This window comes from Sorex araneus, chromosome 3, assembly GCF_027595985.1.
Source record: "Sorex araneus isolate mSorAra2 chromosome 3, mSorAra2.pri, whole genome shotgun sequence".
NCBI classification, from domain to species: Eukaryota; Metazoa; Chordata; class Mammalia; order Eulipotyphla; family Soricidae; genus Sorex; species Sorex araneus.
The window spans coordinates 70,120,092-70,144,376 of NC_073304.1; positions in this window are offsets into that span (position 1 = coordinate 70,120,092).

A 24,285-nucleotide genomic window follows, 5' to 3' on the forward strand; every position below is an offset into this window, starting at 1 on the left:
CCAGCTCCATCAATTATTATTATTATTATTAAGGAACCTGAATTCTTGAAGGGAATTATATGATCTTTGCAATTCAGGAGTCATTGAATGACACTGCACTGAACTGTCACTATTGTCCCATTGTTCATCGATTTGCTTGAGCAGACACCAGTAACGTCTCCATTGTGAGACTTGTTGTTACTGTTTTTGGCATATTGAATATGCCATGAGTAGCTTGCCAGGCTCTGCCGTGCAGGCGGGATACTCTCGGTAGCTTGCTGGGCTTTTCAAAAGGGATGGAGCAATCGAACCTGGGTTGGCCATGTGCAAGGCAAATGCCCTACCTGCTGTGCTATCACTCCAGTCCATTGAATGACACAATTCTCAAATTTTTGTGAATATCAGGTTTGCTATTTTAAAAATAAAGAAATATCAATCTATCCACAAATTCTAAACCTATAATGTTCAAAGGGTGCAAATTAATCTTGTATAATATTTCGAGATGATATAACATTAGTTGAAAGCACTTGTATGTTTTAGGAGTATAGTTTCACAATATAAAAATATATACACACTGTACCAAAACACTGCACCTATCACCAATATCTAGTTTCATTTTCTACTATGAAATGAATCCCTCAAGCTATTCCTCCCAACCTCTGTAAGCCTCTTTTTGTTCTCAGAATCTAAGAATTATGTGGTTTTCTGTGCTTTGTCCATTTCTTTTACTTCTTTATGTATAAAGTCACGTGGCATTTGTTTTATTTAGATTAGGATAGTGACCTGAAATTACATCAGTTTTATTACCATTGAAAGATTTTATCTTTTTTAAATTTTTAATTTTTTAAAAAAAATGTTTTACGGCAGATCCTGGCAAGCTACCTGTGGCATACTTGATATGCCAAAAACAGTAACAATAGGTCTCATTCTCCTGACCCCCTATGAGCCTCCAATCATTGGGAAAGACGAGTAAGGAGATGCTGGTAAAATCTCAGGGCTGAGTGTAATAGAGACATTACTGCTGCCCCCTTGAGTAAATCGATGAACAATGGGATGACAGTGATATGGTGAAATGTTTTTACTATTTTTGTGGCTTTTCTTTTATAGTTTGTTGTGTTCTGTTGAATAGTTGTATACCACATCTTCATCCAGCCTTCTCATGGATCTTTCCATACCCTGTAAATGATGCTATATCTCTTTGTAAATAATGCTGCAATGAAATGAATGGACACACTTAGCCGTTTGAATTAATGTTCTCAAATTCTTATGATAAATAATAGAAGTGGAATTAATGAATCATGTGGCATTTTTAGCTTTTATTTGAAAAATATACATGTAGCTTTCCATAGAGGATACCTGAATTTACTTTCCCATTAAAATGCATGAGCATTCCAGTTCTCCACACCTCACCAACACTTTTGAAAAGTTTTGATGATGGCCTAGAAAACCATAATCTTAGGGAGATAATTTAATGATTAAAAAAAGCTGATCAAGTCAATTTTATTTTTATTAGAGTATTAGCCTTGGGATCTTGTGTCACTGTCACAAGTTGAAGAGCTATGAGAAGGAATTACATATACTTAGGAAAGTCAATTCAAGTAAAACTAGAAAAATATGACTCATTTCCCCTGATCCAGGCACTCTCAGTCAATATTTTGACAAAAGAAAAGGCATAAAGCTTATCTTTGATTATTCTCCATTTCTAGGTCATATTCTTATTTTTACATTATAGATTTTCTTAAAGTAAACATAATTATTTCTCCGTATAAAAATTCTTCCTCTCCCTTTATACATTTTTCTGTTAGTAACAAAGTTCTTATTTGACTAAAATGGTTTTAAATTTCTGAAGTATGATTGGTATAACCTTTCTATCTCTTTAATATTTTATGGAATATCAATAAATTTTTCTCAGAGATGAACTATTGCTTCATATAAACTCCAGAATTTTTAACTTCTATGATGAAGTATCCTATTGTTTTCCTAGTTGTTCACATATCATTATATTGATGTTTATAAAATAGTTCATGCACTAGTACCATTATCTTTAAGAAATGCATTCAATCATATAAATAATAAACTCCCAAACGGTACTTTGTAAAGGCATTTTTGTGAAAATAATGCCACCGTTTTTACTTATGGTGTTCTCTTTCTCATTACCATCTTAAATCCTCAAGGAAACATTCAACAAAACTTCTCATAGAAAAGACATGTGTTGTGAACAAATAGTTAAATAGTCACCAACTCTTCCAAAGCCAATGCTTGTTGATGTTTGCTCCCTGGCTGGCAAAAAAACCTTTTGCACAAATGCTAAGAGGTTTCTTGGCTCCAGTAGGCACTATAATTCACCCTGTTATGGAGGAAAAACAGCTGTTTTGTGATCATGGTCTGGACATTTGCCATGCTGGCATACTGAGTTAAAATCCCAACTTGCCTCTCAGCAGTACAGTTTGGTCTCTAGGCTCTTGGATAATGAATGGAGGAGAGAATCCTTGGACTTTCTCTTAATTCATTGACTTTGATTGTCCTCTCCAACTTATAGTAAATGCTGCTATTTATAAAAATAATTAAACTAGCAATAAAAATTTTTTATCTCTCCAACTCAAGATATTCATAGATAACATATCCAATATGAATAAATTGTAATGACTCATGGTGGCATTGAACTTCATTGACTTATCATGACATCCTTTTCCAGATCATGTATGAAACTCTGAGGCTAGTGAGACAGTTGTTCTGTATTCAATTTGAAGTCACTTTAACAAGCTTCATTAGTTATCATATATTTGTCATCATCATCATCACCATCATCATCATCCTGTTGATTGTTGATTTTCTCGAGCAGTGTAAGAAATGTCTCCATTCTTCCTAGCCCTGAGATTTTAGAAGCGTCTCTTTACTCATCCTTCCCAAGAGTGCTGCACTGGAGGCTCTTTCAGGGTCAGAAGAATGAGACCCATCATTGTTACTAGTTTTGTCATGTGAATATGCCACAGGGAGTTTGCCAGGCTCTCCCATGCAGGCAGGAAACTCTCAGTGGCTTGCCAGGTTCTCCAACAGGGAGAACTAGGCTATAAGATGTCTCCACTTCTGGGAGCTTGGTTTTATAGTCTCTGGATGTTGGCCATTGATGGGATTACATGGCTCCAGGGGCAGTTTCTGGGTGTGACCTCCTAGCTACTGGAAAATGGGGGATCTGGGCAGAAGAGGCCCAGTCCTGATCCATATATTTGTAATACACCCAAATACAATATAGACTTCTGCAGGAGAGACATTATTGAGAATTCCCTTATCTCCACGAATACAAAACATTATAAAATGATGCTGCATTTTCAAACTTGAATCTTAAGGGGTTTTAGCATTAAGTACACAAGACACTTGAGAATTTTATATAATTATTCTCTAGAATAACATAAGCACATATCCTGAAACAATTCACATGGAATAGTTCATTTGAAATTCATAAAATACCCTCATTTACTCTTAATAATGGTTGGTACATTTTTAAAGGAAAAAGATATAATGAGACTCAATGGGAAGAATAAAGAAATTACTTCCTTTTTTAGAGGTGCATCTTTTTTTTTATTCCTTAAGATACATTTACTATCGTGTTGTGAGATTTCACTAATCTAATCATTACACTATGGAACAATCCACTAATAACTCACTAAGGATCATTAAACTTAATTTAAGGCAGTTAGTGATTTATAAAAGGGACAAAAATGTTAATTCCATCTTTAAATGAACTCACAGGGCATAGAGATGCTCAAATCTGTCATCCAGATGAGGAAGACATGTATATGCATATGCATTTTGATCACTGAGCATAAGTAATAGCCTTTCCACTTAAAGGGCACAATTTACATTCTACACTTGTTTTTTGGATACTTGATGGCTTAGTTTGTTCATAGGAAGATAATATTTCCAATTTTTATCTATAAATTGTGATGCAATTAAGAATATTTAAAATATTAAAGACCACCAGATACTTTTCCAAACTCTGCAATTACTTTCAGAGATGAAAAAACACTTTGTGTATTTCACTGCTTTTGTTTTGTTTTGATTTTTGTACGGAAGCTATACTCAGCCATGCTCAGGACTTCTTTGGGAGCTATACTCAGCTATGCTGGGGACTTACTTTTAGCTTTGTGCTCAGAGAACACTCCTAGTGTGGCTTAAAGGACTATTTAGGGAGTTATGGGTCAGGCCCAGGTTGTCCCCATGCAAGGCAAACACCCTACTCGCTCACGCCTTATTTCACGTTTTTCTTCAAATGATGACTCATTTTCTCACACACACAAACAAACTGAAGTAGAAGTTGTAATGATGGAATATTATTCATTAAAGAGTGATGGAAGTAACTAACATCCAGGGAGTAATGGTCATGTATGAAGCAGATCCAGAACCAGTATGTTCCATAGCTGATACGCTGTTTTAGGGACACAGCTATTTTTTTGGGTATGTGAACCAAAACCGTAAGAGCCATGTAAATTCTTCTCTAAATTTATTTGAGAAAAAATATTATATATAAAGTTATGGGCAGAATCTGAAATAATAATATTAATTCCTGAGGGCACAAAATTCACTAAAGACACAGTTCACTAATTATTGATTTTCAAATAAATTTTTAAAAATTATTTAAAATATAAAAGGGACAAAATTGCTGATATTTAATTATAGAAATTTGTTTTCTTAAGAAATCCATTGTATGTTAATAAAAAATGTTAAAGGAGTCACTATTTGATGAGAAAAAATCTATTAAAATACTTCATATTCATGGCACTTTGCAACAAACTTAATATTTTGTGTAATGACTGTCAAAGTCCACTCATATTTTATGAAGTGAAAAAAAATTTTTTTTTGTTTAACATGTTTTGTTTTCCCAAATGCTCTGTCTTCCTTGGAAAGGTTTTTGTATCTGTAACCTGTAAACAGATCATTTTAAAAGAGAACAGGAAAAGTGTTCACATATAATAAATATTTGCTGATAAGGCAAAAAATTGTATTTATAGTTATTCAACTCCCGACATAAGCCACTGTGTGAAGAAAAAAAAATATGTGCTTGCTTTATACAATACTATTCACAACCAAATTATCCCAAAGTGCTTTACAAAATAATTAGTTAGAGACAAGTATGAGAGTATGTAGGCAAACATAGGAGCCATTAAGACACTCAGCAATAGCTCACACACTGCTTTGGACATTAGAACCTGTTTATTGAGAGTGGAGATGTTAGTTCAATTATAGAGTAATTTAATAGAATAATTGGAATTCCTCTGGGTCTAGTAAGTTTTACAGATAATCAAAACTGATAAGCTAGCTCCATATGTATTTTAGTTTCTAAAAATATCCAAGTGTAAATTAAAGCATATATTTACCCCCAGGTAATTTATAATAAGAAATTATTGCTAAGAAATTGAATTATAAAAGAAACATAATTTTCCCAAAAATTGCATTATAGTTTTAGTAAGGGGGTTTTACTTTCCGAATTCTTTTCTTTAAATTTCCCACTTTACGAGTGTTTCTTTGTTTCCCCTGAGCTTTGTTTACACAAAGACTGACTGGAAATCTCTCTCTTCTTCATGTATTTGCCTTAACCTTCCTTTAAGACAGTTTAGATCTAACCTCTGTCATGAAAAAACCCAAGTGACACCCCATGGCTTTATGTCCTATCTCTTATATTTCTCATTTGGCCTTGGGTAAATTCAATTTTCATCATTTATATCGTAAGACTATAACCAACGGGGGCAGCAATAGTGCCTGTAATTTTATTTTGTTACAAATAATCTGAGGGGTGACCTGGTCAGAAACACAGCGTCTAAGTTCACACTGGAGCAGTTTGGAGGCTACAGTCAGGAGCTTCCCTGTCTGAGAAAGCTGTGCACCAGAATGAAATAAGGAGGCACAACCAAGTTTCTGACTTCTATAGTCTCAGTGCATTTCTTCCTCATCCCCCATATGTCAAACTCCTTTGATCATGTGGCTATCTTCACACATAAACAACTACTACTTATAGGTGATATAACTGTTGTCTTGACCTTTACAACATTTTGAATGTCAAGGAACCCCCAGTGTTCTCAGACCTTCCTATGGATTTCTTATCAACTGCCCCCAGTTAGATTCCTTTTCTCTGCTGGATCAAGTGATATGTTCAATACCTGAAATGAATTCCAGAATGAAACACAGGTTGGAGTTTTATCCAAAATCATTCGAAAAGTCTCCTAAAATTTGCACTGTTTCTCACGCAGACAGAGAAGCTAAATGCATGCAGAGACCCTCTCCTTTGAACATTTACTGAAAGTGGTAAAATTAAGGATCTTTGTCAGTTTGGATTTTGGATACATTCTTGCCTTGGGAAGGTGCTTACTTTGAACGTCTCTTTGCCATTAGTTTTTTTTTTTTTTTTTTTTTTTTTTTTTAATTAGGCACAACCTACTACCAATGAGAAAGATAGATGCTGCCATAGACTGTAAGGCAGAAACCGGCTTCATTTAAGTGGTTGCAGTCTACTTCTTATCCCCATCTGACACACCAAGAAACCTATCTCATATCAGAAGACAACTTAGTCACATTTCAAGACTGAATCCCTGTTTACAGGAATGAACTGTTACATTCCAGGGAATATGGAAGTTACTGGTCATTGTAAGTATCAGTTTGGTCTCATTTACAGGACGCTGAATCAACCCCAAAAACTTAGTCCACAGAAAAATAGTTCTGGTACAAGTCTGTCTTCATCCCGAGTTTCATATGATGCCATCACAGCTGGGTCTCTCAAATATGATGCTTATTTTCTGTGTAGGTGTTGGCTCCATTCTTTGAGAGGAGTATCATTGTGGTGCCAGAATGGAAATGGAAATGTTTCCATTTATATCCATTGACTTTCAAGTTGTATTAATCCCAGAAGATACATGGTTACAACTCTGAGTAATTATTATATGCAACAAAGTGAGGTGGCTTTCCTTGAAACAATTACTTTGGCCAAGAAAATACAATGTCTAATTCCAGAAACTGGAAAGGAGTCAATAACCATCAAATCAGCAAGAATAAAGAGAAGTACACAAGATTTTACTGGGAGAAATGGACTGCAACTTGGAGAAAAAGAGAGCATATATAATGCATGACAGCTAATGTCCACTACACTATTAATAGAAACTCGTTTTAAATTTATTTCATTAGGGGTTTGATGAAGCACCAGCGCCATTTTTTGTGACATAATATTTCTCAATATCCCTTAAAGTGAACATTCTGTAAAATTTGCATAAATATTTATGTACAAAACAATGTATTCATAGTCCTAGAAATTGTCACAATCACTTATTTGTTTATAACTAGATACATTTAGGACACAATATTAAAATTATGGTATTTTATCATCTATTGGCTCCAACTTTCTCTAAGAAAAAATGGACCATGATTCTCAGTTTTATATCTCTCTGACTAATAATATTCTTGGCTTTCTAGTTAGTTTTGGTCTTATGTATTTCCCAACTATGTACTATTGTTTCCTAACTAGAGGCTAATATTCAGAATTCCATCTTTACCCTAGAGTCATCATTCATGTCTGGGTCCTTGTAGTAAGGACTTATTATTCTCCACCCCCTTTTGTGAACAGATGAGTAACCAAATGAAGAATCCATGTATTTCAGTACCTATAAATATATTGTATTATATTCTTTTCTAGAAACTTCCTCTGAAAAGGTCTGAATGCTTAACTGTCTTTTTTTTTTTTTTATTTTGGAGCCATATCCAGCAGTTCTCAGGAATCTCTTCTGGCTCTATGCTCAGGATTACTCCTGGTGAATTTGGGGACCATTAGGGTATCAGGTATAAGTTCACAGCATGCAAGGCAAGCATCCTACCAGCTGCAGTAACACTTTGGACCCTATCATAACTATCTTAAACAGATTCAGATTTAGAGGCTAGAGAGATAGATTAATGAGTTGAGAGCATCCAAAACTTGCTTTGATTATCAATCACTATCACTTTCTTGGTGTTGTAATACAAACTGAACTCCTGATTAGGGAAAAGTAGGTGGAGGGAAAGTGATACAGGGCCATGGGTGGGAGGTTTTGGGTGGTGTTAAGATATCATGTACACCAAGACTATAAACATCAACACAAGTATAAACACATTACTTAAACTATAATAAATTAATAATATATATGCATATCATCATCATCATCATTATCATCATCATCCCGTTGATCATGGATTTTCTCAAGCAATCTCAGTAACGTCTCTATTCGTCCTAGCCCTGAAATTTTAGAAATCTCTTTTTACTCCTCCTTCCCAACGGTGCCATATTGGAAGCTCTTCTAGGGTCAGGGGAATGAGACCCATCATTGTTACTGGTTTTGGCATATGAATACATCATAGGGAGTTTGCCAGGCTCTCCCATGTGGTCAGGAAACTCCCAGTAGCTTGCCAGGTTCTCTGAGAGGGAGAACAAGGCTATAAGAACTAGGGTATAAGCTTTCAAGAGCTTGGTTTTGTAGTCTCTGGATTTTGGCCATTGATGAGATTACATAGCGCCAAGAACAGTTTGTGGGTGTGACCACTTAGCTACTGGAAAATGGGGGATCTGGCCAAAAGAGGCCCAGACCTGATCTGAACAGACTGGAGATTTCAGCCCCGTATCTTGCAAACCTGGGCTCCTCTGCCAGTGCCTTCATGCATGAGGCTCGTCCAAAAGTATGGAGAAGGGCCTTGAGCATAGCTGTGGCTGGGTTCTGGAGGTCTTCAGCTGCCGGGGCTCTGCTTGGGTCTGGGAGGGAAACTCAACCCACCCCCTCCGAGGGGCCTGAGTGAAGACAGCCAGACATGGGGGGAAGAGACTCACATATATGCACATATGTAAATTATATATCTCTAACTATCTACATACGCACACACATACCACACATATATAAAATCTGCCTACATCTTGATCTTGGATTTTTATGTCTCCAGAGCTGGTAAAAATAAATGTCAGCTATTTAAAAAATAAATTAATTAAATAAATAAGCACTTTGCATGCTAGAAGGCCAGGTTTAATCTCCAGCACCACATGAAACTCCAAGCCCAACCCAGAGTACCCAGCATGTTTGGATGAGGCCAAAATCCAAATATTTATTTAAAACATGTTCTGTTTCATAAAAATTTTTGTCCTTTTAGCAAAGAGGGTCCTAAGTTTATCTGACCTACCAACCTCTGTCTAGGAAAATTAAAAGATTAGTCAGCACCCCATAGAAATCTACCGTCTTTAAACTAACAAATAAAAGCACTCCCCGGCGCATATGCTGCCTGAGCCCATGTGCTGCTTGTGCCCACGTGGCCAAGCACATGTGGTGCCCGAGCACATGTGTCGCCCGCATCTCCCCCCTTGAGATGTGTACTTTCATGCTTTCGTGTCCAGTGCTAGGATGTGAATAGAGCTTCCTCCACCCTTGGAGAAGCCTGCGTTCTCCCTTGAGCGCGTTATTCTTACTATTCTCTCTCCCACTTATCCCTTCCTCCCTCCCTCAGAAACCTCTGAATAAAATCTATTCACTTCAAAAATAAATAAATAAATAAATAAATAAATAAATAAATAAATAAAGCACCCCCCATCCCAAGTATACAGGTATAAAAAACTTCTGCATGGCGGGGGTGGGGGGATGACGGGGGAAGATCCCTGGCCGCTCTCCCTGATGGCTGCCCTGGGGTTCAGGCGATCAATCCTGGTCTGCTGGCCCAGCTGGAGTGGCCTGGGTCATAGGGCAGATGGAAGAGGAAATGAGGGCCAAGCCTGTTGATTGATCAGTTTCCGTTTATTCTATTCTCTCCACATGCCTGTTCCAGTCTCTCTGAGCTCTCTGTTTCTCCTCTCTCCTTTCTCTCCCCCACACTCTTCCTTCATAGCTCCTTACTCCTCCGTCCCAGCTCTCTGGATTCTCCTCCTTCACTAGTCTCTCTTCCTACTTCTCTCTCTCTACCTTGCTCTCTAGGCTACACACAGTCTGGTAGAAAAATCAACATAAGAAAGCCCTTCCAGAGGGCCCCCAGGTTCACTGCTTGCCCTGGGTCCATCCCGTTCCTCATCGGGACCCTGCTTTGGGGGGTGCTAGGAAGTAAGTGCAGCTGAGGCTTAGGTTGGAGAGAGAACAGATTCCCAGGAAGAAAATAACATGTAGAGTCAAATGACTCCCAGGTTACAAAAGCATAGGATTTGCTATAGTCTTCCTGTGCCCATACAAAAGGACATGGCTCTGAATAAACTATGCAAAGGACTCAAGGAGAAGAGAAAAACAATATTTATAAGTCAACAGAACACAAAGAAAGAAGTTTCAAATAAACATAGAGGAAAGTTCCCAATAAACTTAAACTACCTGAGGCTATGTTATCCTACATACAGGGGTCTCACTATCCCCCTTCCCTCATTCCTATGTCCCCAAGTCAGTGGTATTGTCCATTTTGGGAAACACTGCTTTAAAGGATGTTTTTAATGCACACAAAAGTCACGATCCTAGTTTGCAATACAAATACCGAGAAGCCATCATGCTTCATCCTTGGTCTACTTTCAGTACACATCTCCCAAGCATAGTGATCCATCCAACCATCGTTGACTTAGTGATACCCTCTTCAACCCAACTCCTTCTTTCCTTAGTACATGAGGCCAGCTTCCAAACCATGGAACTTTGGGCTGGAGCAATAGCATAGCGGGTAGGGTGTCTGCCTTGCATGCGGCTGAGCTGGGTTCGATTCCCAGCATCCCATATGGTCCCCTGAGCACCGCCAGGAGTGATTCCTGAGTGCAGAGGCAGGAGTAGTCCCTGTGCATCTCCAGATGTGACCCCCCCCCAAAAAAAAAACGTGGAGCCCTCCTCCTGGCCCTTGTCTTTACTGTCCTTAGTGGAAAATGCGCACTGGTGGAGGGATGGGTGTTGGATTATTGTATGACTGAAATTCAATCATACAGACTTTGTAACTCTATCTCACGGTGAGTCAATTAAAATAAATACATAACAATCATATTTTATTGGTAAACAAAAGAAATAGAGACTACATCTTGTGTAAGATCTACGGACAGCTAGTTCACAGATCCACTTCCAAAATGTATTCATTCTTTTTTCTGTCACTCAGTGCTATCCTAGATGGAAAATACTGAGCTATAAAACTGGTAGGCCAGGGAAAGACAAGGACTTTATTTTCCAGGTTAAAATGTTTAGGTTTTATATAGAAGATTGTCATATTGGAGTTCTCACGGCCTCTGACTCTACCATCAAAATACTATTTCTAAAAATTTACTTGATTATATGAATCCCTTAGACTTGACCATTTAGCATTACACTGTAGTGCTAGTTAACTATTGTTTTGCTAGTTAACTATTCTAACATTTGTCATATATGTGCCATAGTTAAACCTTTGAGTTCCTGCGTCACTTTGGTTTTCTTCTAAGTACACTTTCATTCCTGACATTTAAGCTTCCCACTCCGCTGCATTAACTTATTTTCCTATTATTTTAGTGGTCAATAGCTAACCTTTAGATTATGAATAAGTAATATGTATAGAATGTGAATAAAGAATATATTCTAACAATGTTCCTTCACCATTCTAGTTTACTCTGATGTTCTACCTGGATTAGTGTTTTTTCCAATCAAAAATGATCTCAACTCAATCATAAATCTTCCATGTATGTTCAGAAGGAATGGTTCCTAAAGCATACCCTTAGGGTTCTTTTTTAATCTTCTGATCTTGTAATCACTAGAGCTCAAATAGTTCCCAAGTTACTCTATAACCTTTAGACAAGAATTGATTTATTTTCTGAGTTTAATCTCACCAGACCTCTCATTTTAAAGACTGCTTCAAAAATGAGGTCTAAGTTACCTTAACACTGGCTTATTCCTTGATACATGCCCCGCTGTTAACGGAATATATGTCAGAAACACTGGAAACACACACAGGGCACTTTCTATGTTAATCATTAAAAGGGCCCTGATATTTTTTTTCCTCTTGAAATTACCATGGGTAAAATAGCACTCATGTCCAGGGCTAAGAAATTACACCATTCTCTAATGGAACCTCTAGATGGTTCAGTATTTCTCATCTCTATATCTGCATTATGTTACATAAAAATGAATTATAAAAATATAGATGGTACATTGAAACTCCAAAGAGTCTCAGTTTAATTGGACTAAGAAAGTGATGGATATTGCTGATATTAACACTTAGTCAGCTTTTAGAAGCACACTTCACTAGTCAGTAAAAGAGATGGTCTTTTTGTTTTGTTTCATTGAAATGAAACAAGAGTCTATAAACCAAGATTCAAGTTTTCTATGACTCTGCCAGTAATTAACTTGTGAATTTGAGCTAGTTATTTTATATTTCCAAATTTCATATGCTTCACCTGAAAAATAAAATTTTAAGTGAGACAATTTAATATTTGATTAGATCAGAAAATCTTATTAATAAAATTCCAGATGTAAGTTCCAGGTCACATACAACCAATATGAATCAACCACTAACATGATCCATGTGTTTAAGAAGTGGTTAACATAACAGGCAGAGTATTTTCATTTATAATTAAATTTAAAGTAAAATAAATTTGAATTCAACAAAAATTGTATTAACTGCTATTTCAAAGACCTTTCTTCACCTTATTGCTTAAAGTAAATTGCTTAATTATGTAATTAGATTGTTACATTACTTTGAAGGATCTTTGTAGATGAGGTCAGGGTTGTTTTCTTATATTTTAATCACGCTAAACTCTCACTACATTTCAGCAGGATGAAATCAAAGCACAAAAAATCCCAATTTAGTCACAAAAATGCATAAAATGGCAGAAAAGAGAATTTTGGGGAATTAGGAGTTTAGGCAAGTAGGTCTATAGTATTTAGGGCAAATGAAGAACTTCATCAGCTTATTTATTTCTCATCCAGAAAATTTCAGGTATGTTTTTGTTTTGTTTTTGGGCCACACCAGGCAGTACTTGGGGGTTACTTCTGACTCTGCATTCAGGGATCATTCTTGATAGCATTCAGGGGACCAAATAAGATGTGGGAGATCAAACCTGAGTCAGCCACTTACAAGACCACACTATTTCTCCAGCCTTAAAGCTTCAGGTATAGCTCCTCAAATCTTTAAATCTTTAACGTCAGGTTATCAGTGCTTAATGATGTATCATGAAAGATGATGTATTGCCAGAGACCTGGTTACCCAGATCTGGTAGGACTTCTGCCTACACATCAGCTATTGTTACTTTCTCTCCTAGATCTTGTCTCTTAATCTTGTTGATAGTTCTGCTCTAAACAACTCAACTTTTTCTTATGTTTTAATGTAATTCAAAAATAATCTTTTACTTTTCTCTTTCATTTTCCATCTGTGCTACAGTATTTCTCCAAAACAAATGATGTGGCCTTCCATGGTTTATTACATAAAAACACTTCCAATATTCTGATCTATAAATTATGAAGCAAGTTGTATATGTATACAGATATCTGAACATTATTGATTTGAATTACTTATCTATATGAAGTCTCAGCAACCCTATTCCATCTTCTCTTGCTTTATTATTTAACTTTGGAGATTCAGGTTGGGGTTTTTGTATAATTTGGAGAAAAAAAACTAGCGATTTGGGGCAAACCTATATTGCATTCACTCTGTAGAGCAGACTGAATATTTTTAGGCACTGCATGTTTATAACCTAATATTCCCTCATTACTCTACAGAGGTGACCTTGTTCTAATACCTTCGGCACCTGATGTTATAAAAGTGAAATTCTTTTCAAACCTGCTCTGTTAATGTGTTCCTGTTCAGAAACAAATGCAAGATAACATTAACATTCCTGCCACAAAATACCTGCTAATTTGCTTGCAGTGAAGATAGAAAGCTTTTCATTACATATCACAAACTTCATTTATGTTGAATGAGTCACCAGGCTTGCTAAAAAGCCAATGAGCATCTAATCTCTAATGCTGCCTTTAGCTCTAACATCAATCCTCCTACTTCAACTCATCTTTATCAGCTATTCAGTCTTTTTTTTTTAATTTCTATCTTGTTACAAAATTGTGTTGTTCATCTGTCAAAATAGCTTTGATTTGTGCTTTTTCATGTTATGGCATCACAGAAGAAATGCACACAAAGGAATAAGCTATTTCCTTATTATGGTCATAATAAAACCTAGAGAAAATGAACAAGTTGGTTACAAACTAATGGTAATCTAATTAAGTTCACAAAAATTGTATACCTGATTTTAAATTCTTCTTGATAAGCTATATAATTTGTCTTGGTATGGTTCTACATGGGCTGGAGCGATAGCACAGTGGGTAAGGAGCTTGCCTTGCATGCAGCCAACCCTGGTTCAATTCCTCCACCCCTCTCGGTGAGCCTGGCAAGCTACTGAGAGTATCTCTCCCGCGCAGCAGAGCCTGGCAAGCTACCTGTGGCGTATTTGATATGCCAAAAAAAACAGTAACAACAAGTCTCACGATGGAGCCATTACTGGTGCCCACTTGAGCAAATTGATGAGCAACTGGAGGACAGTGACAGTGACAGTGATGGTTCTCCATACTAAGACTGGACTGCAGCGATAGCACAGTGGGTAGGGAGTTTGCCTTGCACACAGCCAACCCAGTTTGGAGTCTTCCATTCCTCTCGGAGAGCCTCGCAAGCTACCAAGAGTATCCCACCCTCACGGCACAGCCTGGCAAGCTACCCATGGTGCATGGTTAATGCCAAAAACAGTAACACCAAGTCTCACAATGGAGATCTTGCTGGTGCCTGCTCGAGCAAATCGATGAACAACTGGACGACAGTGCTACAGTGCTATAGTACATGGTTCTCCATGTTATATTTCTCTTGACAATGACCTGCAGAGATATGTGCATATTTACATGCCATCTTCATATGCAAGGCAAAAATGAAAAGAAACTTGAACTGCCTCAATTTATTCTAATATTATGAAAATTATGGCACTTCAATTACAGTTATTCCATGAAAGTCATATCCTTGTGATACACTATCATTGATGGAGACTGCTGTGAGTCAAAATTTTCTAAAGATTTATCCTGGTAAGCAACTTTTTGCCGGCTTTGCATCATTTCCTAAGGAGGAAAATAAAACTGTACTTCATGCATCATACTTACCTATAAACAATCATTAAACATAGTTAATGGTTAGTCTTACTCTAAAGTAAAATTTAAAATTCCCCAAGAGTATTTGAGATTCAGATGCATACTTTCCTAAGAATAAACTCTTCTGCATTGACAGAATTTGATAACAAGTTAAATGGAATAGAATATTTCATTGTAATCTTGAAAGAGAAAAGTCACTCAAAGTCAGGCAAAGAATGTGTCTATAGAAGATTGGAGATATTTTATCATTTTGTCTTGGTTAAATATTATGCAAAATTAAAACGAAATATGTTCATTTCGTTTTTATTCTATTTTAAATATCAAAGACTTTTTGTCCTTTCCAATAAGCTAACACAGAATTTTGACTATAAGTAGCAGAATCTTTGGTCATAGTGCTTACTGTGTTGAACCATTTTGGTTTTCATGGCTTCCTTATAAAAGAGAGAAAATTGAATGAAGCTGGTAGAGAATTCTTCCTTGAATGAAAACTAGTCCCAATTATCTTCAGAAGAAACACACACCTCTCCAAAATTTGTCTGTTCTGTGTAATTAAAAATGAGACTCTGCCTTAGAGGCAGGGTAAGGTGGGAAAGGGGGGGGCATGCCCGGGATATTGGTGGTGGGGAATGTGCACTGGTGGAGGGATGGGTGTTTGATCATTGTGAGATTGTAACCCAAACATGAAAGTTTGCAACTATCTCAGGGTGATTCAATAAAATTTAAAAAATTTTAAAAAATAAATAAAAATAAATAAATAAATAAAAATGAGACTCAGCAACAACAAGATCCAATAGTCACTAATAGCTAGTGCTACCAAATGATGTTCAAATCATCAATCAAAGATCTTGGTATTGTAATTTAGAACTTTTTCCAGAGTTTTACATGCAATATTATTGTTTCTTGAACCAGAATCCAAGGATGTATACATTAAAATACTACTTGTAAAGAACACAATCAATATAAAGGTTTCCCACTTTTAATTGTCAGCTCCAGTGAGAGTATCAGAGCCCTCTTATTCTGTTTCTCAAATTTATACTGTCTTTGGAGACCACAAGTTTTCCCTAAATTAAATGATTTTTTTCTTCAACATCATCAAATTTTTAGTTAGAATAGAAAAACATCTCCTGAATTCTCAATTTTTATATAACTTATTTACTTGCATCAGATATTTTTATGCCTAAATTAATAATGCTTGAGTACATTTGATGATGACGAAATTTGAATTTATTGTGAAACAAAATTATTTTTTGTGCTCAGAATTTGCTATGCCTTGTCAAATGCACTCATATCTTCTGGAAAAAAATTTTAAGCATGAAAAATTTGCATTGATATCACTATATTAATACTATGTAAGCTACCTATATCACCACATATTTTTAGTGTGTTCAAAAACAGGCATTTTATGACTTTTTAAACTATAAAATGAAAATGATCAATTATGTGGCCACCTAGTACATTGTTAGCATTGGGGTAAGTTTATTTAAACAACGCTGGTTCGTATCTAAGGTCTACCTATAACTTTAATAAAATTAAACACTGGCTCAGATAAATCACATAAGGCTCTTGAACATCACTTCTTCAGCTAGCAATTAGAATAACTAAATGAAACGATAGGTAAAAAATGCACCTTCAAGTTGTGATAGAGTTGAGACGTGAGTATACTTTTAAGACACTGGACATGGTACTTCTTATATAAATCAAAGTTCAAAAATTTTGAAAATTTTTGTGAGAAAAAACCTTTGCCAAATATCATTTATATCAAACAAACTTATTTAAAAATTATATAAAAGCCTTGAAACACACAAGGTATTATGAACATCATTCTTTTTAAATATTCCCAGTAACAGTACTAGAGTAACAACCATCAAACATAATAACAACTTAATCTTCAGAATCTGTGAACCTTACATATATTACAAAGGTGTTCTGTAGGTATGATTAAATTGAGGTGTTTGGAATGGAGAGAGTATCTTGTATTATTTCCGTATATCTACTTTAGGTATGACAAAAGGGTCCTATATATTATAATAAATGATATTTATGTGTAAATATATTATTTGAGGGAGACAGCTGTAGAAATCAAAAAAATAAAATTTGAGAAGGATTTATCCACAAAATTCATTGGTTTTTAAGTTGTAAGTTCCTGAGCCAAGAAATGTGAATGGTATAAAGATGGCTGGGAAAGGTACATTAACAGATTGCTTCCGGGACCGCAGTGAGAGAATAAAGCTCTTCTGCCACCTTGATTGTATTCCACTGAGACCTATGTTAGACTTTCAATTTACAGAATTATAATATCATACATGTGTGTTGTTTTAAGTTTGGAGTTTATAATAATTTGTCACAGCAGTCATAAATGGATAGGCCAGACGTTTAATGTCAGACTGAAGTAGTTCCTTACAAACTCAGCCTCCACGAATGAAAGGCAGATCAGGTGGGAAGGCATTTGATGATCAGGATACAAAAAGAAGGGTATAGAACATATAGAACTCTGAGACTAAATGAGGAAAAACCAAATCTGACATGAAGTATTGCTGATCATTGTTCACATATGATAGAACATTTATATGCTATAAAATTAAAGACAGCAGGACCGGTAGGTATAATCACTGTCACCGTCACTGTCATCCTGTTGCTCATCGATTTGCTCGGGCAGGCACCAGTAATGTCTCCATTGTGAGACTTGTTGTTACTGTTTTTGGCATATCCAATACTCCAAGGGTAGCTTGCCAGCCTCTGCCGAGCAAGCGAAGTACTCTCAGTAGCTTGCCAAGCTCTCCAAGAGGAGCAGAGGAATTGAAGCTGGGTTGGCCACGTGCAAGGTGAACACCTTACCCACTGCGCTATCACTCCAGCCCACTGGTAGGTTTAATGCATGTTATTAAGAGCAGTGTGTAAATAAAAATAGTAGAAATTGGCATCATTTAAGATGGTATAAGTCATAAAGCCATGAGTTCTGTGAGTCCATTAGGGATGTTATTTGACAATAAAAGACTAGTGAGAATGGGGACATGAAGGGGCATGAACATTAAAGGGCCTTAGTGCTATTAGAAGGAAAAAAGAAGTAGAACATAACATAAATAGGAGAATACCTACCCCAAATTATCTCAGCAACTGAAGGTTTCAATGATTATCATTTTGTACATATTCTACTTTCATGAAATATTTCTTTTATGAAGAGTTAGAACTTTTTCAAAAGACTGGGGAATACCTGAAAGGGCTGGAGAATCTTCCTTACATGACCATAATCCGCAGTATCACATGGTACCTGAAGCATCATTGAGTCTTGCCTTGGTGGTTTTCATTAGCTCTGGGCCCAAGAAGTGTCAGACTCCAGCATTGAACCATCATGCTGGCATCAACTGTCTGAGTGTTTTAGACTATTCCAGAAGCCCAAGGACTACTGGGGAGAAAATTAAATTAAAACAAAGCAACAACAACAACGACGACGAAAACCTTTTCGCAAACAATTCACTGACACTGTCACAGTCAACAGGAAGTCAGTGGAAAGATTTAAGCTTGGAAATTTCATAAATATGTTGCCAAGAATATGGAACAAAACATTAACTACAAAAATCTAGGTTTAAGATTAAAGGGAAAGGCAAAAAAGACAGAGACGATAGGAATTTAAAAGAAAAAGAAATCTGAGAATATTGTTCAGTTGTAGGATTATTGTCCTGCTTGAGTGAATTCCCAAGTTCAGTCACCAGATCTACCTCCATATTGCCAAGTGTGATGCCCCAAACATCACAAAGAGATCTGTAAACACAACAACGTATTGACAACCTTCAACACACACAAGAGAATAAGGAAGGAAGGAAGGAAGGAAGGAAGGAAGGAAGGAAGGAAGGAAGGAAGGAAGGAAGGAAGGAAGGAAGGAAGGAAGGAAGGAAGGAAGGAAGGAAGGAAGGAAGGGAGGAAGGAAGGAAGGAAGGAAGGGAAGAAGGAAGGAAGGGAGGAAGGAAGGAAGGAATGAAGGAAGGAAGGAAGGAAGGAAGGAAGGAAGGAAGGAAGGAAGGAAGGAAGGAAGGAAGGGAGGAAGGAAGGAAGGAAGGAAGGAAGGGAAGAAGGGAGGGAGGGAGGGAGGGAGGAAGGGAGGGGAGAGGGAGGGAGGGGGGAGAGAGGGAGGGGGGAGGGAGGGAGGGAGGGAGGAAGGGAGGGAGGGAGGAAGGGAGGGAGGGATAAAGTGAGAGAGAAAAAGAGAGAAAGAAAAATAGAGAGAAAATAGTAAGGAAAGAAGAAAGAAAGAAAGAAAGAAAGAAAGAAAGAAAGAAAGAAAGAAAGAAAGAAAGAAAGAAAGAAAGAAAGAAAGAAAGAAAGAAAGAAAGAAAGAAAGAAAGAAAGAAAGGTGGATGCATAAAGAATGAAAGAGAAAAAGAAAGAAGAAAATAGGACCTAATTATGATAAGAAATCAAAGAATATAGATGACCTGAAGATTCCTGGATTGAAGGGCAAGGTGTTACTGCCAAAATTCATTACTAGTTAACTTTGGTTTGAATGATTTTGCTCACAGTAATTCTAGAGTGCAGCCTGTATATTTAAAGATATCTGATGAGGAAACTGAGGCTAAAAGAAACTGAATAAATTGCCCAAGTTCACCTAATTATCTATTGGTAGACATGTATAGATTGGAATACATACTTTCGACCACTGTACAATTGAGAATAGAGTAATTATTTAGAGAAAGAAAGCAACTTTCTGTTTGGGCATTGTTAGATTTGAGGCATATGCAGCAGAAAATTCTGTGGAACATTTTGCTATCATTATAGGGAGATCTGAGAACATTGCTACTGTGTGGAACAAGGTTGACCCTGACAAAAGATAAATCTAGATACCACTAAATTATTGCTTGAGTCAATAGGACATCTTGACTTTTTCTGAATGTGCTGAGAACTGTAATATTATTTCATTATCACTGAACTGCAGCAATTCATATAGGAATCAGGAGAAAACTGCTTCCCTAGGGACAGTAATGCCATATGGCTATAATAGAAATATAGTTTTAAGCAACATCAAATCTAAGCAACATTAGTGTAATCTCTTCATATCATACTAAGTATAATTCTTAAGAGGTCAATATAATACTAAATAAACCCTGTAACAAGGACACATTGGATTTTACATTACTTTACACATAAAAACATTGACAATTATACTTACTTTATTTTAGTTTGTCACTATTGTGCGTGGTGAAGTCACACCCAGTGCTGCTCATGGTCTTAGTACAGGGACCAGCAATGCTACACCTCCTAGTACCTAGGGGGTCCATGCAATGCTGGGAATCAAACCTAGGGGATGCATAAATGCAAAACATGGGTTCTAGCACTTGAATCACATCCCAGACACTCTCTTTCACTTCCTTGAATGTAGATAAACATCTCCTTAACGTTTCATGACCCAGAGAGTACCAATAGCCTGCAATTCTGCAGTTATGTGTTCCGATTTGGGTAAGGAATCTCTGGTATGTAATTAGAGATTTGCAAATTCATATGTAGTCAGGTGAAGCCTCATTATCCACAGGTAGTTGACAAAATGCTTTACCACCTGCATATTGCCTGTTAAATTTAGATCAAGATTGACAAAATATTTTTTCCTGTGGAGCTTATAACTCAAAGCTACAATTTCTAAGACTTCTTAGCCCTAGTTTTACTTTTACTTTTATTAATAACTGTTTTATTTTTAAAGAAATATTTTCCACAGAAGCTGTTAGAATTCTTGTGGAACGCCACCCATTTCCCTTTTGACCTTCATCTCACCCCCCCTTCCCTATTCTTTTTGCTGCTTGGAATTCTACTTTTGAGTTACAGCTACGGATAGTATCAAATTGAGTCTGACCTTCTGGTAGGCAAAATGGAACAAAATCTTTCCTTTAAATCCCTTCAGTATTTGGTGAATCTTCTAATCCGAAGGAGTTGACTCTTATTGATTCTTTTTGTGTTATAAAAAGAAGTATCATATGTTAAGGACTTTTTTTTTATTAAAGTCTGGAGATTCACAGCAACTTTGAAAAGTCTCTAATGTTGAATAAAGATTCATTAAAAAGTAGAAAAAGGACTTTGAACTTTTGGAGAAAAAAAACCCGACATTTTAAATTTTCTTTTATTTCATGTGAAGAATCATATAGCTTCCAACATTTACTATATTTCGTTGGTAAATCTAAATATTGTAGCCAAATTGAGATAATTTGCAGATAATAAGAATGTACTGAGAGTATCTCAAAGGTAAATTGATATGAAAACATTGGCTATGTATGCATGTATACATATATATAATCATACATATGTACAACATGATATATAATCATACATATGTACAACATGGGCTGGAGCGATTGCACAGTGGGTAGGGCGTTTGCCTTGCATGCAGCCAATCCAGGTTGAATTGCTCCACCCCTCTTGGATAGCCTGGCCAGCTCCCCATGGCATATTCGATATGCCAAAAACAGTAACAACAATTTTCACAATGGAGACATTACTGGTGCCCTCGGGAGCAAATCAATGAGCAATGGGATGACAGTGTCAGTGACAGTGAGGCACAACATGCTGATTTTGCTATTTATAAACTTAAGTTTAAAGTTTCAGACAGATGTAAAAATACCTGCAGAGCACATATACTCACTCCTGTGATTTGTCAAAACTTCAACTTTTTCTGCACACATAAAGTATGGTTTTCTGCATTTGAAGTCCCAGTTGCCATTCACTTCTGGAAATTAAGAGGATTGTTCTGGGAGCTCTTAGGTCGCTCTGCTGCATTTGGGTCACTGAGCTCAGATCCAGGCAGAACAGAATGTTGCTTCTCTCCCAGTGGAGGTTTTTTTGTGTGTGTGTCTTTTTTTTTAGCGCATGCTACTTTTAATATTCACATTCTCTCTAGGGTCTAACTGGGTTACACGCAAAGTCCAGCTCAGCACAGAGCCCAGATTTCTGACACTCTTGAGAATATTGTGGGCTACACTAATGTTTAAAATATGAGTAATTAGTCACATATGGTTCAAGGCAACAAATTCTGGAACTTGGCAACTTAAGCAAAAAAGGCTTTTCCTATATGTGTTCTGGGTAAACCATTAAAATAACTTCAGATAATTCAAGTGTCAATTATTAGTATGTAGTGATTGTTTTCTTATCTTATCTACAAGGTGGGCTTATGATAAAGACCTCAAAGGCAGAATAATAAGGAATTTTTAATGCATTCATTTAATGTCTTATAAAATATTGTTTAGTAGAAATCAGTTGGAAGATACAAAGTCTTTAGAAATTCCCTCCTAAGTCCTGCTATTTGTGCATAGCCTAGGGATATTTCTGAAGCAGTCACTAACACCGTGACATAATTGACTTTAAAAACAACAAGATCGTTAAATATAAATTTGCCAATTCTGATTACACTTCAGCATTTCCAAGTATCCTATTCAAAATTGAAATGATAAAATATGTTTGGGGGAAGCAATGCTAAGGTATTATTTAGATGGAATTACATTAAAAATCTTGTGAACAATAAGAATGTGGGCTTTTTGGATTACACGTGTTTAAATACAATACATCATCACAATTCCCGGAAAGATATTGACAAATCAGAAGTTCAATTTTATGCCTTAATATGAAACCAACCCTAAGTTGACATAAGGGAAATTGTTTTTTGAAGAGAATTATACTACTATATTTAATACTATAAAGAGGGGAGAAGTAGGAAACCATTTTGTTCTCTCATACAAAGGAAATACAAGAAACATCTATCCTGAGGACAAAAGAAACAGTAAGTGCAAGAACGCAGGCCTGGGGGAAATTAGAGCTCTGTGAAGTAATGGTGAAAGAAACTGGACACTTTTTTTTTTCTTTTTTTATTTCTTTTTTTATTTTTTAATTAGTGAGTCACAGTGAGGGTACAGTTACAGATTCATACATTTTCATGCTTGTTTTTCCCTCATGCAATGTTTGAGAGCTCATCCCTCCACCAGTGTCCATTCTCCACCACCAATGAACCCAGTATCCCTCCCACCCTCCCAACCCCATCCCCCCCACCCCACCCCGCCTCTGTGGCGGGGCATTCCAATTTGATCTCTCTCTTTCCTTTTGGGTATTGTGGTTTGCAATAGGGGTATTGAGTAGTAGTCATCCTGTTCAGTCTCTAGTCTACTTTCAGCACGCATCTCCCTTCCCAAGTGGGATCTGAAACTAGACACTTTGATAGTGAGTGTGGTGTTGAAATATTGTATGTATGAAACTATAATGTTTTTATAGTTTATAGTTTTATGCTGGGCACCAGTAACGTCTCCATTGTGAGACTTGTTACTGTTTTGGCATATTGAATACACCCCAGGTAGCTTGCCAGGCTCTGCCGTGCAGGCGGGATACTCTCAGTAGCTTCCTAGGCTCTCCGAGAGGAACAGAGGGAATCAAACCTGGGTCAGCCACGTGCAAGGCAAATGCTCTACCTGCTGTGCTATCACTCCAGCCCATAATGTATAGCATTATAAATAAATTATTTTCAAATTTTTTAAAAAATAAAGAAAAATAAATGTTTTTAAAGTTTTTAAGTGAAGGGACTAGAGATAGTACAGCTGGTAGTGTACTTGACTTACACATGTTCCACCTAGGTTCCATCCCAGGTGATCTATAAAACATTTTTAGAATGTTTTAAAAAGTTCTAAAAAACATTTTTAGAATGAAGAAAATGATTTTGGGAATAAAATTCACACTGAATTCACTGATTCATGAAATTTGGCAGACAAAAACCAGAACCTCAAAGTAAAAACTCCCAACCCAAGAGCTGGAACAAAAATGGATATGGTCAACTAATAGAAAGTCACTATAAGCATAGCAAAAAGTGGAAGAAATACCTCTTTTTTTTCTCATTATATGTCCATCAATGCCTGTTTTTTGCTGGTTGTAACCAAACTCAATAGACACTAAACTCTAAAATAAAAAGCAGAGTATACAAATCTCAGAAATCAACCCAGCACTGAACATATAACCAGCAAAGGAGTTATGACAAATACAAATTTTAACAATTTTTAAGTACCAGTTCACCCACCTTCTTCCTAATTCAAAACATTTGCAACCAGAAGCAATTCTGAGGAAACAAAATCTCTTATTTGTGGTCTGATAAAATTTTCAATGTTCACTGATCTAGTAATCGTCCTTTTTACTGTATCTTTTCAATTGTAAAGTTCACTTGGTGACCTTGATAATTATTTGATTTGATTTGTTATAGAATCTAAGGGCT